This window comes from Mirounga angustirostris, unplaced genomic scaffold (genome assembly GCF_029215605.1).
Source record: "Mirounga angustirostris isolate CCGP_5_RB_7025 unplaced genomic scaffold, mMirAng1.0.hap1 SCAF_9, whole genome shotgun sequence".
Taxonomy (NCBI): Eukaryota; Metazoa; Chordata; class Mammalia; order Carnivora; family Phocidae; genus Mirounga; species Mirounga angustirostris.
In genome coordinates this window covers 143,093,950-143,108,727 of record NW_026991717.1, presented here as the reverse complement: position 1 = coordinate 143,108,727, position 14,778 = coordinate 143,093,950, and the positions used below count along the sequence as shown (strand labels likewise).

The 14,778-nt window shown below is 57.3% G+C and overlaps 1 long non-coding RNA gene across 2 annotated transcripts; it reads left to right on the top strand.

The window, feature by feature from the left end:
* Positions 1 to 2,877: 2,877 nt before the first annotated feature.
* On the top strand, positions 2,878 to 10,144 carry LOC123862521 (uncharacterized). 2 transcript variants are annotated; one of them, XR_010405344.1, is made up of 4 exons: positions 2,878 to 4,257; positions 8,183 to 8,436; positions 8,979 to 9,079; positions 9,540 to 10,144. It is a non-coding gene; the product is annotated as an uncharacterized LOC123862521 (long non-coding RNA). The 2 variants fall into 2 exon arrangements; XR_010405343.1 differs by having other exon boundaries at positions 2,878 to 8,436.
* Positions 10,145 to 14,778: the final 4,634 nt, after the last annotated feature.

The following is a 14,778-nucleotide window of genomic DNA, read 5'->3' as shown; positions in this document are numbered from 1 at the left end:
TTCTCCCCGCCTCCCGCCTTGTGCTGGCAAAGAGGTGGCCAAGTCCTTCTCCCAAAGCTGCTGACTCAGGCCTGAATCATCACCTGCTTCCCTGGAGTGGCTGCTGGTTTGGGGGGGTGGCGAGTAGAGGGATGGGCAGGCTGGGCATGTGTGGGAGGTGGGGGGTGCAGAGGCCGGGTGGGGGGACAGGTGCAGTCTGACCGCCACCTGTGTGGCCCTGTGCAGACGGGGAGTGCAAGCCCATGAGCCGCAGGGTCCAGAAGTGGGCCTGACCTGCCTGGGGGCTGGTTATGCCCTGAGGACGGTGGGCTGTGTGGCCCAGTGGTCCAGCCTGGGAGCACTGAAGCTACCAGATCCTGGTTCTGTGCTCATATGCTGCTAGGTCCTGGGCGGGCACCCTTGCTGCTTGGAGCTGGGGGCCCCATTAGAACACCAGTGGAGGTGCGGGTCCCACCCAGGGCTGCTGGAGGGTCGAACGGCGTGAGGGGTGTGACACCCTCTGAGCAGTGGCCTTCACTGTCTGTGAAAAGGAGAGGCGTGCTGTGGAGGCTGGGGTGGGAGTGAGCAGCCCTCCCGCGGCCCGGTGTGGACCAGCCGGCCACTGTAGCCTGGGAGCTGAGGGGTGCGGGCTGGGGGAGTCAGGGAAGGCTCTTCTGGACAAGCCAGGGAATAGGGCAGGGAGGGCGGGGGAAGGGGCAGAAAGGGCTTGAGCAGGGATGGGGAGGGGGACCAGCCTTATGGGGAAAGATCCCCTGGGTGTGGGGAGGGAGGCAGGGAGGCAGGGCCAACCTGGCGGGAGCTGGTAGGGTTAGAGCTGAGTGTGAGTCTGCACGTGGCCTGAGTGTGTGTCGGAGGTCAGCTTCCGGCTTCTGCCGCAGGGAGAATGGGCCGCCACCTGACTGACTGTCCAGAAAGACCACGGGAGACAGGGATGCCCAGCAGTGAAGCCAGCCAGGCCCCCCGGCATTTGCTGTGGATGAGGTCAGCTTAGGTTTATGGGGCACGTGGCAGTTTACAAAGGTTGGGGACACTTGGGAGCCCTTCTTGACCACCGTGCTGACTTCCTCTGAGGCCTCAGTTCTGCTTAACCATGACCTCAAGACACCCCATGTCAGGTCTTTCCAGGGGCAGCTGGCTCCCCCACAGCCCTTGGCAGGGCCTGCCAGGCCTGGGACCCAGGTGCTTGGTTGTGCCTCTGGCCCTGCCTGGGTGGCTCAGCCAGGGCCCGGCCTTGGGGTTTGCCTCGGCGTGAGGATGTGGGTCAGTGCCCACAGCTCCAGTATGTGCAGTGGGACGCTCAGAGGGCAGAGTGTGGGGAGGAGCCCCAGGCCCTGCCCTGGAAGGGCGCTCAGAGGGCGCAGGTGCATACAGAGGGGGCTCAGCGTGCGACCCAGGGTGCCTGCCGGGGCTCAGCCCAGTCCACTGTCACACGGCTCTGTCCAGGTGGTGTCACCACCTGTCAGCAGATGGGCACCCAGGGTCCAAGGGGCTAAGAGCTCGCTCAAGGCCACATGGAGGACAGATGCCAGGGCCTGACTCGAAGCTCACATCTGGGTGTCCCTGCTGGAACAGGGCTCTACCCTGCAGTCGGCATTTCCCATCCTGGAGAAAACCAGCTGTTCAGCACCCGGGCCCCCTCCCGTCCACAGCCCCCCACCCTCCTCCCATTGACCTGGTCAGGAGCTGAGGGGGCTTTTGTTACTCCCGACTTAGGGAACCTGAAGCTCAAAGTGCGGGGGCAGCATACAGGGAGGAACACGAGGAGGGTGCTGGAGTCTGCTCAGCTGTCAGGGGACCCTCTGTGGGAGCCCTAGCGCCCCAGGGACCTCCGCAGACTTCCCTGGCTGGAAGGTGGAGGCCCCCCGTCTGAGTCCCGGCCACCCGCCCAGGCCCTACCTGAGTGGATGTTCCCGCGGAGGGCAGTGCCTACTGTGGTCTGGGGTCTAGGGCCCTGGGCAAAGGGACCGAACCTCCCCGAGCTCAGTTTCTGCAGCAGTCACTGGGAGTGGGGGGAGGCGCAGGACGATAGGGGGTGGGGGTGGGGTGACTGCTGCTCTTTCCCACGGGGCAGGGAAGAGGGACTCTAACTCGGCCTTCTGATTTCCATACCCCGAGCTAGACAGTGTGCATGCATGTGTGACCTTGTCCTGGAGGGAGGTTCTGTGGCATGGCAGGAGGGGAGAGGAAAAGGAGCTGGTAGGGGTCCCGCCAAACGGTCCTGGGGGGCTTCCAGGGGGGAGAGCTGTCCCTGAGCTCTGAGTGAGAACCCGGTTCTGAGTTGAGGGGTCGGGTTTATGTCCCCAGGGGCAATCCCTGGGTGGGTCTGCCGTGCTGGGCTCTGGCTCACATTTTCCTCGGAGGAGTCTGGTCTGTCTGGTTCCTGCCGCATTCCACAGTAATCTCTGGACCTCCTGCTTCTGGAAACTGCTCTCGTTCTTCTCCCTCGGGGCTCCCTCCTAGCCCTCCCCTCCCCCTCCACTCGTGCCTCTCCCAGTGTCCCTGAGAACCAGGGCTCCGCTGGGCCACCCAGCCCCTGCCTCTCCCCTGCCCTCCTCCCCACATCTCTCCCCACCCTGGGACACTGGGGGAGCCCAGAACACTCGGTCCTCCTGCTGTCCTGGGGTGCTGACGTCAGCGGGTGGGCGGGAAGTGAGAGGCTTCGAGGTGCCTACTCGGATGGGGATGGGTGTGCAGCTGGGGCCGCCTGGGGTCAGCCCAGGCTGTGGGACCCGCAGCCCTTCCCCACCCAGGCCTGGGGAGGGGGGTGTCAGGGCAGAGATTCTGCAGCCCCTCCGCCCAGCATTGTCCCGGGAGGGGTGGTGGGGTGGGGTGGGGTGCTCCCGGACGGGGGAGGGCAGGCTGCAGGCTGCTGTGTGGGGCTGAGGAAGCAGCTGCGGTCTGAGTCATCCTCCGGAAAACGAAGGAGGCCGTTTCCATCACCATCTGTCTCCTTGGGAAGAGAAGGAGGAGGAGCGGGTAGAGGGCTGGGGGGGGAGGAGGGGGCGCGCCTCACCTCGGGCCTTTCCTGGGCCTGGCTGGGGTAGGCGTGGGGTTTTTTTTCCCAAAGCAGCTTTCACTTCGGCCCCCGCAGGGCCCTCCGATCAGTCGGGAGGGGTGTCCCATGCTCTTCATAGACAAGCAGGCCACGCGGCGGGGGGGGCTCCTGCCAAGGGACTTCTCGGGGATTCCCCCGGGGACTCCCCTACCCCAGTTCAGGGACCCCAGAGTCTGCAGGACTGTCCTGAGCTTAGCACAGCACAGGGGGATGGAGTACCAACCCCCTCCCCCAAGTATTGTAGTGGTGCAGATGTCCCCTGTCCCCTGGGGCCCTGGGAACCTTGGCCACTAGGGGCAGCTGTGGGAGGGGCTGGGCTGAGTGTAGTCGATGCCACGCCACCAGGAAGAATCCTGCAGGGGCTCAGACAGGGCTCCACCCCCTCCCCCGCCCCCTCCCCCCACCCCCCTCCCCGGCTTCTTAGGTGTGCTATTTGTCTCTCTGGGTTTCTGGTTTCTTGTCTAAGATGGGGCTGGCGGGGCAAGGGGTGTTCGGGGTGATCGTGCACTGCCCCTGCCATGTCAGAGCCAGCAGGAAGCCACCAGACGGTGGGGCATGGCACCCCGGCCCCTGAGGCTGGTGGAGGTGCCCACAGGGCTAAGCCTAGTCCTGGTGAGGGCCAGCCCTCCGACCCTGTGCGGCCTGGTTCGGAGATGTGGAAGTCAGCAGGAGCCTTTTGGCTGCAAGAAACCCAACCTGAAGGAGGCAAGGAGAGAAAGAGGGATCGTCCCACCGAAGTCCCACGGGGATGGGAGGGGGCCTCTTCCTAGCTCCTATCTCAGCGGGGCGCCCTGTCCCTGGTCCGCTTTGTGTCCCCCGCCCGCTGGCCCTGTCTGCCTACACCCCACTGCTCCTTGCCCAGGGCCCTTGTAGGTAGGTCCATGTGGTGATGATGCGCCCCCACCCCGGGGAGATGCCCTCTACCCTCAGGCGTTCTCTGTGACTGGGGCCGGGGGTGTGGGCTGCTTTCCACAAGACCTTGGTTCCACAAGAGGGCAGTTCTCCAAAAGAGGAGGGCTGGTTAGCAAGATCTCTACAGGTGCTGTGGGCCCAACCAACCGGTAGGAGTCCCTTCCCTACAGATGGAGGCAGGCCTCTCTCGAAAGATGTGGCTCCCGGGGCTCAGGACCTCCAGGTGGGAGAGGTGTATTGACTGGACACCAGCACTGAGAAAGCCTCTGAACGGCAGCCGGGAGAAGCTGGTAAGCTTGGCCTTGGCCACGGGGGTGGCCAGCTGTCTGGGAGCAGCTCCTTGGTGCCGGGAATTGAGAGGTCACCTTTTATGTGAAATCAGGTAGGGGCTGGGAAGGCTTTGAAGCCTGCAGGCAGGTTCCCTCCTTCCCATGTCAAGGATACCTGGCCCATGCCCCAGCACACTGGGCTTCCTCCTGCCTGGGGCACAGCAGAGCATTTCCATCTGATAGATACAGAAGCTGAGCAGATTAATCCCAGACATGGTAAGATGTGTTCGAGCTGGGGTTCTTCCTATCTGCAAGCACTTCCTTTGCTTCACCCTGACTCTGTCATGGGATACTTAAGGCTGTTTGCTGTCAAAACCATTATAGTATCCAGTATCCATCCATCCACATACCCACCCACCTACCATCCATCCATCTATCCATCCACTCATCCATCCATCTATTCATCCATCCACCCATCCATCCACCTATCCACCCACCATCCATCCATCCACCCACCCACCCACCCATCATCCATCCATCCATCCATCTACCCACCCACCCACCATCCATCCATCCATCCATCCACCCACCTATCCACCCACCATCCATCCATCCATCCACCCATCCATCCATTCATCCATCTATCCATCCATCCACCCATCCACCTACCCACCCACCAACCATCCATCCATCCCTCCATCCATCCACCTACCCACCCACCCACCATCCATCCATCCATCCACCCATCCATCCACTCATCCATCTATCCATCCATCCACTCATCCATCCATCCACCTACCCACCCATCCATCCATCCACCTACCCACCCACCCACCATCCATCCATCCATCTATCCACCCACCATCCATCCATCTACCCATCTATCCACCTACCCACTCACCCACCATCCATCCATCCACCCATCCAGCCAGCCACTCATCCATCTATTCATCCACCTACCCACTCACCATCCACCCTTCCATGCACCCAGCTGCACATCCAACCACCCACCCACCTACCATTCACCCATCTACCCATCTATCCATCCATCCGATATTTATTGAAAGCCTGCCTTGTGCTGGGTGCAGGTTGGTACTTGTTAAACCAGTTAGGCAAAGTCACAGCAACGCCCTTGAGTAGGGTTGTCAGATTTAGTAAATAAAAATACAGGACATCCAGTTAAATTTGAATTTCAGATAAACAATGAATACTGTTTTGGTATAAGTATATAAGTATGTCCTATGCAATATTTGGTATAAGTAGGTCCCAGATATTGCATGGGACATACTTAGGCTGAAACTTACTTGTTGTTTGTCTGAAATTCAGATTTAACTGGGCATTCTGTGTTATCTGTAACCCTGTCCTGTTCAGCCGGTGAAACAATAGGGTGATAGACACGTCCACATTCCTCCTGAAAGATCTAACTTAATCCTTATCAAAATCTATGAACTGGGTGACATGACCCCCAGTTTATTCACCTGAGTCACTACTGATGGAAGGCCTTCTGGCTTTTGGCCTTTGTATTGCTCTGAGCGTTCTGGTCGGTGTCGTTTGTGCTGGGTAAATCTCAGATGTGTGCCTGCGTACGTTCAGCTCTCACAGATGCCACCAAACGCGTTTCCAAAGCAGTGGTGCTGTTGTGCTTCTGTCACCCGCAAAGTCTACATCCTTGCCAATAACTGGAAGATTTCGTGTTTTCCACGTTGACCCTTCTGTGGGTTTGTGGTATGATGTTGGGATTTTAATCTGCATTTCCAGGCCGGTTAGTGAAATGGGCACCTTTTATATGTTTACTGATCTCCGGACACTCCTCCTTTGTGACGTTTAAGTCTGTTTGCCCATTTTCCCATAGAGTTGTCTACCTTTTTCTTGTTAATTTGCAGGCGTTCTTGACATATTTTCACATTCTGGACATAAGTCTTTGAGGCTTTGCTGCACGTTTGTAGAGCAAACGCCCCACCACCCGCCCTCCGCTCTGGCTGTGATGTCCGAGTTTTACTTGTGTTTCAGACTCCACGAGCACTGTTGCGCACTGTGTATCTTCGCTTGAATTTGTCCACAAATGTCATCACGTCTTCACGTTTTCCTACAGTCTCAGGCCTACACCTGGAATCATTTTCCTTTAGCCTCTCCTCCAGTATTCCTCTTAGCGCAGGGCCAGGGAAGACGGGTTCTCTGTGTTTGTTCCACTTTCTCCTCGGGACGGTGTTTTTGGCTGACCTTTCCCCCGCTGTCTGCACTCTGAGGAGCCATTCCTTTGTCTTCTGGCTTCTCCTGGGTGTCGGTCACATGTCCTCCCGCTTTGTGTGTCTAGTGATTTGGGGTTGTGTCCTGCACATCATGACCGATATGTTGTAGGGGTTTGGGGCTCTGTGTGTTCTCTTTCAGAGCATTCTTTTTGTTTGTTTGCTTTATTGAGGGGTTAACTGAACTGGACTCAAACTGTAAACACTGTCCCCTCTGTGTAAAATCTCTGTGCTGTTAACTGAGCTGCTTGGAATCTGTCCTGTGCAAGCGGAGCTCACAGACCAGCCAGGAGTTTGAGCAGAATTCCTCAGGGAGCATTTGGGGCTCCCTTTCTGGGGTCATCCCTCACTTTCCAGCTGCTGTGGTCACCCCCAACTACATCCTCTGATTCTTCAAGCCAGCAAGCCTGTGGGTTCCATCAGGGTTTTGGCCTGCTCTCAGACATAGAGGCACAAGCCTGGGACACTTACCCAGCGAGTCCTGTGTCCTGAGTGTCTATGTCCTACAGCCTCTGTCTGGGTATGGCTGTTCTCTGGGCTGTTGGACAGTTGTCTTTATGTCCAGTGATTGTGGATGTTTCTACGCCAGACCTGGTCCAACTGGAGCCACTTGGCCATTGCTGGGAGCAACCCTCGGGCAGTTAGGATGGAGGAGGGCTGGGTCCCACAGCCCAGTCAGGATGGACCAGAGCGGGATGGAGAGTCATTTGGTGAGACTCGGTCTTGCTCTGGCTAGACTCGGTTCAGGGGCTGGTCTCATCAGAGATTTAACCAGGAGCCTGGTGGGGCCCAGCCTCCTGCTGGATACTGCACCAAGATTTCACAAGTGTTTTGGGGTGGGTGGGACCAGCGGTGTGTCCGAGGACCCCGAAGCCTTCAGTTTTGTCACCTTTGCCCCTGTGGCTGTGGGAAGCTCCTCTGGGTTCTCCTTCTGTCATTGTGGCTCCTTGCCTGGGCCCAGCCCAGGCCTTGGTCCAGCGCCCGGAACTGAGAAACGCTCCTGGTAGCAGGATGGCCACCATCGTTGGCTGTGTGGGCTCTCCCCTAGTGGGCTAGGTCTCCACAGCCCCACAGCTCTCTGAGACTTAGCTGCGAGGCTCTAGTGTGTGTGCGGCCCCTCTCGGTCGCCAGCAGGAGCGACGCCTTCCACGGGGGACCCGCCCCTTCCCGCCCTCCAGGCCCAGCACCACCAGCCCCACCCCGGGGAATAAAGATCCAATGAAAGGCAGGAGCAGAAAGTCTGTTGAAATCACTGCTTTCCACATGGCATTTAAAAAAACACAAAAACTCAAACTTTTAAAACATGAGTGCCTTTTGCCCCAGTGATACCAATCCTGGGACTTACCTCAAGATGATGATTCAGAATGTGCACAAAGATCAAGCTCCAGTTTGTGGATGGCAGTTTACAACGTTGAAAGGAAAACCCTAGAAACAGTGAATTCCCAGCGGTAGGGAATTTGTTGAAAAAACACGTGGTTTATGCATACGGTATTCAGTCACACAGTCATGAAGAATATTGTGTTAGAATTGGTGGAAACAGGATCACGTTCTGTGGTTGACAGAAGTTAGCAAAATCCACAGTGGTGGTGGTGATGGTGTGTTTGCATACACATCACGCTCTGGGTATTCACTATGTTCTCGTTGTCACTATTTCCTGACTTTCCAAGACAATGACTGTTTTGTTGGGCTGTGTTTTTGAGGTACGACTTACATGAAGTCCATACGCCTAAAGCGAGCAGCCTGATGAGGTTTGACAGACAGACCCGTGCGACCCACACCCGGAACAAGATGGGGAGAATTTCCGCCTCTCACGAAGCTCCTCCGTGCCTCTTTCTGGCCTCCAGTGTCCTGTGGATAACAGATTAATCAGAGGAACGTGTTTCCAGGCTAGAGGATGGACGCGAGGTTCTGAGAGGCATGCCCAGATCACTCAGTCTCGGGGCCGGGGCGCCAGGTGGGCGGCAAATCCTCGCCCTGCTCCAGGTGCAGAGGCCATGGGGGGAGCCAAGGAGGTCACCTCGGGGTCACCTGGCCAAAGGCACAGAAGGCCTTTGTACTGGGATGTCACCTGCCCTGTGATGGGTTGGGAGGGAGAAGGGACTGCACTCCAGGGTGGGGACACACGGTGTCAGCCATTCTCGGGGGCCCGGCTGGGGCCTTAGCGGCCATGGGGTGACTCGCCTAACCAGCGTCATGGGCGGGGCAGGTGAGGGTGGGGCTAAGTGCTGCAGGGCCCCAGAGAGGAGCTCAGTGTGGGGCTGAGGGCTGCTCCTGGGGCCCTGGGCCTGCTGCTGGCCTCGGTCAGCTCGCTACTCTAACATAGCACCACAGGCCGGGGGCTTAGACAGCAGATGTTTATTTCTGGAGGCTGAGGTTCAAGATCGAGGTGCCGCAGTCAGGTTCTGGGGAGGTGGAGGCCCTCCTTGGCTTGCGGAGGCCGCCTCCTTTCTGTGTCCTCCCATAGTGATCGAGCTCTGGACCTTCTCTTCTCATAAGGGCACCAGCCCCGAGGATCAGGACCTCATGACCTCACTTAACCTTTATCACTGCCTGTCCTGTCCCCAAATCCAGCCACAATGGAATTGGGACTTCAACAGGTGAGTTTGGGGGGACATGATGCAGCCCCCCAACAGACAGCCACCACACCAGGGCCTGCAGACAGGATCGTGGTGCTCTGGGTCCAGGAGGGGCAGCTTCCTGCGGGGATCCCCACCCTCCCTGCCACCTCCCCGGCAGGTGGCCCCAGGTCCACCCCTCCCTGGGTGCTGGCTCAGTCTCCGGGAATTCCCTGGCTTCTTTCTTCCAGGGCTGTGCTGGCAGGGCCTCCGTGGGGCCTCCGTGGGGAGGGGCCTAGTCCTGGGCCTGGGGCCGTGGGGACAGCGCGTTCCCCTTGGAAGTGGGACACGTGGGTCCAGCGGGATGACTACTTCTCTGGTCAAAGAGAAATTCAAACACTTTCTGATAAGTGCCGTGGGCTCTTGTTTATTGATTGAAGCTGGTGAATAACTTAAGCTGGGAGAGTCTCCCTCCCTGCCCTGGATTCTTTTTCCTTCCCAGCTTGAAAATGCGATGAGAGGGGCGCATGGGTGGCTCAGTCGGTGAAGCGTCTGCCTTCGGCTCAGGTCATGATCCCAGAGTCCTGGGAATGAGCCCCGCATCGGGGTCCCTGCTCCGCGGAGAGTCTGCTTCGCCCTCTGCCCCTCCCCCACTCTCGTGCTCGTGCTCTCTCTCTCTCTCTCAAAAATAAAAATCTTAAAAAAAAAAAGAAAACGCCACGTGAGAAGATGGTGAAGGTTGTGTGTGTGCATGAGCGTACTGGTGGGGGGGTGGTCCCAGCCTCCCCAGCCCGCGCTCCCCAGGCCCTGTCCAGAGATGACAGAATGACCTCATCCACGTATGGGCAGGTGTCCCAGGGGCCCCCTCTAACCAGCCACAGGTGCCCACTCTGCAGGGGCTAAGACCTCATCATGCAGTGACATTTCAGATGGCAGGAGAGCGGAGCAGAGCTTTCGGGGGCCGTCTTCCTCACCAGGGCACCTCCACGGCCTGTCTTCTGTGTCCTGTCCCGATTCATGGCGAATACGGGCTCTTTCCCACTCAACCTGGGAAAGCCACCACAGCAGATAAGGATGGATTTAGGGAACCAGAAAAACCAAACAAGACCCCAGTGGGAAACCCCGGGGACTGAGGTTCTTGAATGGGGTGAGTTGTGGGAGGAGAGGGGCTGCAGGGAGATGGGGAGGGGACAGTAGGAGGTGGGGGGCTGGCCCCCAGGGTGAGGCTGCAGGGGTGGATGCACCTGCAGGTATGAGGGCTTGTTGAGAACAGGGGGACAGCCGCTCTGGCACCCACCTCCACCCTCTGCCTCCACGCCCAGGGGATTAGTAGTTCGGGAGCCCTTGGTGGGTGGGTGGGTGGGGGTTTAAAGTGAAGCTCTGACCAGGGGGCTCGCTAAGAGCACTTACAGGGGGAGCATGCTTCTGACACCAGGTCCCATGCATCCGCTGGGCACCCGACAACTCCCCTCAGTTCTGACACTTCCACCTGGAGCCGGCCTCCGACGGATAAGGGAGCTGAAGGCAAGTGGAGGACAAAGCACAAGCGGACCCCCCACCCCCGGACCCCTCCCTCCGCGGACAGGTGGGATAGTGTGACGTGCCCCAGGCACTCCCGGCTGCAAATGGTTCCCGGATAGAGATCACAGTCCAGCAGGACAGGAATCTCCCACAGTTTACCAGTGTCTTAGTGGTTTACAAGGAAAAAATGTTCCTAACCGCCCCCTCCCCTCCAGGAAGCTCCCAACTGTCTCAGTGTTGATGTTTTACTAGAGGGAAAAACGACCTTAGCTTGACCATGGCCAGGCCGCCGGTATCCCGAGAGTCCTCTTTAACAGATCAAAGTCCTTTTGGACACCTCCCTGTGTCCTTACCACCCCAAACCCCAAGTATATCATCAGCCACCCCTCGCAGCCCCAGCGCGGCGGGCCTTTCTGCCCACGGATCCTGTCCCCGTGCTTGAATAAAATCACCTTTTTGCACCAAAGATGTCTCAAGAATTCTTTCTTGGCCGTGTGCTCCCAACCTCATCCGCATTCCCAAACTACCTCAGGACCCTGCGGGTAAACGCTCTGTCCCACCCACGGCCCCTCCCCCCACTTGAGATGCCGGTGGCGGGCGGTCACTGTGCTTCTGACCCACTGATCAGAGATTTCAGCGACCCCCTCTGCGAGTCCAATTAACTTGTTCACAGAACTCAGGGAAACACTTCACTTACTAGATCACCGGTTTATTATAACTCTGGGACAGAGGACCGCAGAGGTGCGTAGGGCGAGGGGAGGGAAGGGGCAGAGCTTCGTCATGCCCCCTGAGCACGGCACTCTCCCCAACCTCCGAGAGTTCAGCAACCGGAAGCTCTCTGATCCCAACCCCATCCTGTTTGGCTTTTTATAGAAGCTTCCTTATACAGCCACTATTGATTAAATCATTGGCCGTTGGTGATTGATTGAACCCCCAGCCCATCTCCCCTCCCCAGAGGTCAGGGGGTGGGACTGAATGTTCCAGCCCTCTGATCACGTGGCGTGGCCCCTGGCAACCAGTCCCATCCTAGGGGCTTTCCAACATCACCTCATTATCATGCCAAAGACACCCTAATGGCCCTCCTCACTTAGAAACTCCCTAGGGTTTGAGGGACTGTGAGCCAGAAACAGGATGTAGAGCAAACGCGTATTTCTTGTTACCGGTCGCTGTATCACAGAGGCGGGGGCGCATCGCCCGTCCTCCTCGGGCTCCGAGGAAATAGGACGAGGCCGGGCAGCTCGCGGGAGCCAGACACACATTCTCTGGCCAGAGTAGCCTGAGGCTCCTGGACCACAGCCCAGAGGACGAAAGACAGCCACTTCCAAGGCAGAGCGTGTGAAGCCCCATCGCGGAACGATGGACCCGGAGTGTAAATAAGCACGAGGACATAGAATCAAATATGGCAAATGGGTGAGATCTATTTAAGTAGATAAAGGAGTACATTATCAATAAGAAGCAAGAAGGGGCGTCTGGGGGGCTGATTCGGTTGAGCGGCTGCCTTCGGCTCGGGTGGTGATCCCAGGGTCCTGGGATCGGGCCCACGTCGAGCTCCCTGCTCGGCAGGGAGTCTGCTTCTTCCTCTGCCCCTCTCCCCGCTTGTGCGCTCTCGAGCTCTCGCTCAAATAAATAAATAAAAATCCTTCAAAAAATTAACAAGCCAGGAAAAATCACAAGAAAAGGAACCTAGGGGAAGCATTAGGCCCTCCTGGAGGTTGGCTCCACTTCACGACGAAGCTTAAAGACAGTAAGAAATGAGACCTATCAGAGTTAGAGATTAACTGGAAATTATTTTGGAAATTAAGATGAAACCAGAGGGGACACAAGGTGGGTAAACACAGAAGTAAATATTTTGAGAGCGATAGAAGCAAGTGTACAAACCCAAGAAGAGGATTCAAGAGAAAATGGCAAATCCAGAACAAGTCAAGAAGATTGGGTGGACGTTTCTCCGAGAGAAGTGACGCGAAGGACCGACTCACACAGATGCACATACTCAATACTTGGGAAGGCAGGTGGAAACTGCCAGGAGATGTATCACTTCAAGCCCTAGGACGGTGACACTGAAAGTGAGCAGCCGTGTTGGCATGGACGTGAGGCTGGATCCATGGGCCCTGCTGGGGACGGGACAGGGCGCAGCCTCTTGGGAAAACAGTCTGGTGGTCCCCCGAACCATGGAACATGAAGCTTCCCAGTGCCCAGCACTTGCACCCTTTGGCACACACCCGAGAGAACTGAAAACTACGTCCACACAAAAGCTTGTACATGCACGTTAATAGCAGCATTATTCACAATAACCCAAAAGGAGAAGCCACCCAGATATGCATCACCCGATAACAAAATATGGAATGCTTGTATGATGGACGATGTTCAACTATGAACAGGAATGAATATGGTCCGGCATGAGTGGGGGCTACAAACACAACGTGCCGTTGGCCAAGCCTCCGACTTTCGATTTCAGCTCACGTCATGCTCTCAGGGTCGGGGATCGAGCCCCGCGTTGGACTCTGTGCTCGGCGGGGAGTCTGCTTGAGACTCTCTCTCCCTCTCCCCCTGCTCCTCCCCCCCACGCGCTCTTTCTCTCTCAATTAAATAAATAAATAAAATCTTAAAAAAGGGTTAAAAACCCCACTATGCCAGGTAGGAGAAGCCTGTCAAACAAGGCCACGTATTGCATTCCATTTATATGAAATGTCCAGAGTAGGGAAATCGGTAGACACAGATGGAAGATGCGAGGTGCCAGGGCTGGGACTGCTAATAGGTGTGAGGTTTCTTTTTGGGGCAATGAAGATGAAGTGTCCCGAGAGTAGATTACGGTTATGGTTTTGTTGCACAACTTTGTAGAGACACTAAAAACCGTCGACTTGCACTTTTGAAACAGGTGAATTTTATAATATGTAAATTATATCTCAATCGAGGTGTTTAAAAAAGAAAGAAAAGGAGCCAACATACATATAATAGGACTTCCTGGGGGAAAACCCCAAAGCATTGGAATAAGGCAGACACTAAAAACTAAAATCCAAGACAACTTACCCAGCACAAAACGATCTGAAACCTATGTATTGAAATGACATATCACATACTCAGGGAAACTGACACAGAAGGGCTCACACTGACAATTGGTTTGTAAGATTCTTAGATCCTGGGACTCTTAGGCCTTAAAAGATCTATGAGAAATCCTAGAAAACGGCCATCCAGGTGGATGGAGCCACGGTGTGTGTGGGTGGAGGGCACTGAGCCCATGGGCCAGGAGACGCCGTGGAGCTCTGGGGAGCTGTAGGGATTCCGTCTCTGGTCCCCGTGAGCACCACTTGGCATCCCACGGTACCACAGAGCACAGCATAGTGCCCCACAGTGGTCTCCCAGAGGAGCAGGCAGGGCAAGGGAGGTGCCCACTTCGAGTTAGGGCACTGACGACAGGCACCTGCACTCCTGGGAGGCAGGGAGAGAGGGGGAGGCTGGTGTCTACTGGAGGGGGAGCTGGGTACCCGTCCTGAGGGATGCTCCAATGGTCAAGGTCACGGGACAACTGGGAGAGGCCCCTGGGGACAAGGAAGCCTCCACTCTGGGCCAGAAGGGGCGTTTAGGGGTTCGGGCAGGCCCCATCCAGGTCCGGGGTCCCTCTGCTGCTTCTCTGCCTGCCCAGCTCTGCTCACATGCCCGGGATGGGGAGCTCCTTCCTGGCCCTGCGGCTCATCAGAAGCTCCCTCTCTTGCCCAAGTGAGCTCTGCCCCATCACCACTCCCAGTCCCCGGCTGGTCCCTGGGCCCCTCCCACCTGGAGCCCCCCCAGCTCCCAGATAGGTCTGATTTCCAGGCCAGGCCCTTCCTAAGGAGTCCCCGCGGTCCTGCTGGAGACACTGCTTTGTCAGTCCCCCCACCCGGCCAGGAAGGAAGGGACTCTGGGCCCGTTTTGCACAGTCTCAGGGGCCGGAGGGAGTCCTTGGGGTCCTGCGGTCCCCACAGACCACTAAGTGAGGCCTTTGCCCCCATGGGGGAGTCCATGCTGTGTGGGGTCCAGTCTGGTCAGGCGACTGCCAACAGTCTCTGAGTGTCAGGGCAGCCAACAGTGCTGGTGGCCCTGCCGGATGGTGTCCTGGGCTCGTGCAGGGGCGGGCAGGGCAGGGGAAACATCCCCTCCTGAGCACCTACTATGTGCTGGCACATGAGGTCACTTTGAGCGCACAGACCGGTTTTCCAGCCGGGAGCCGTCAATGCCCCTGCTCT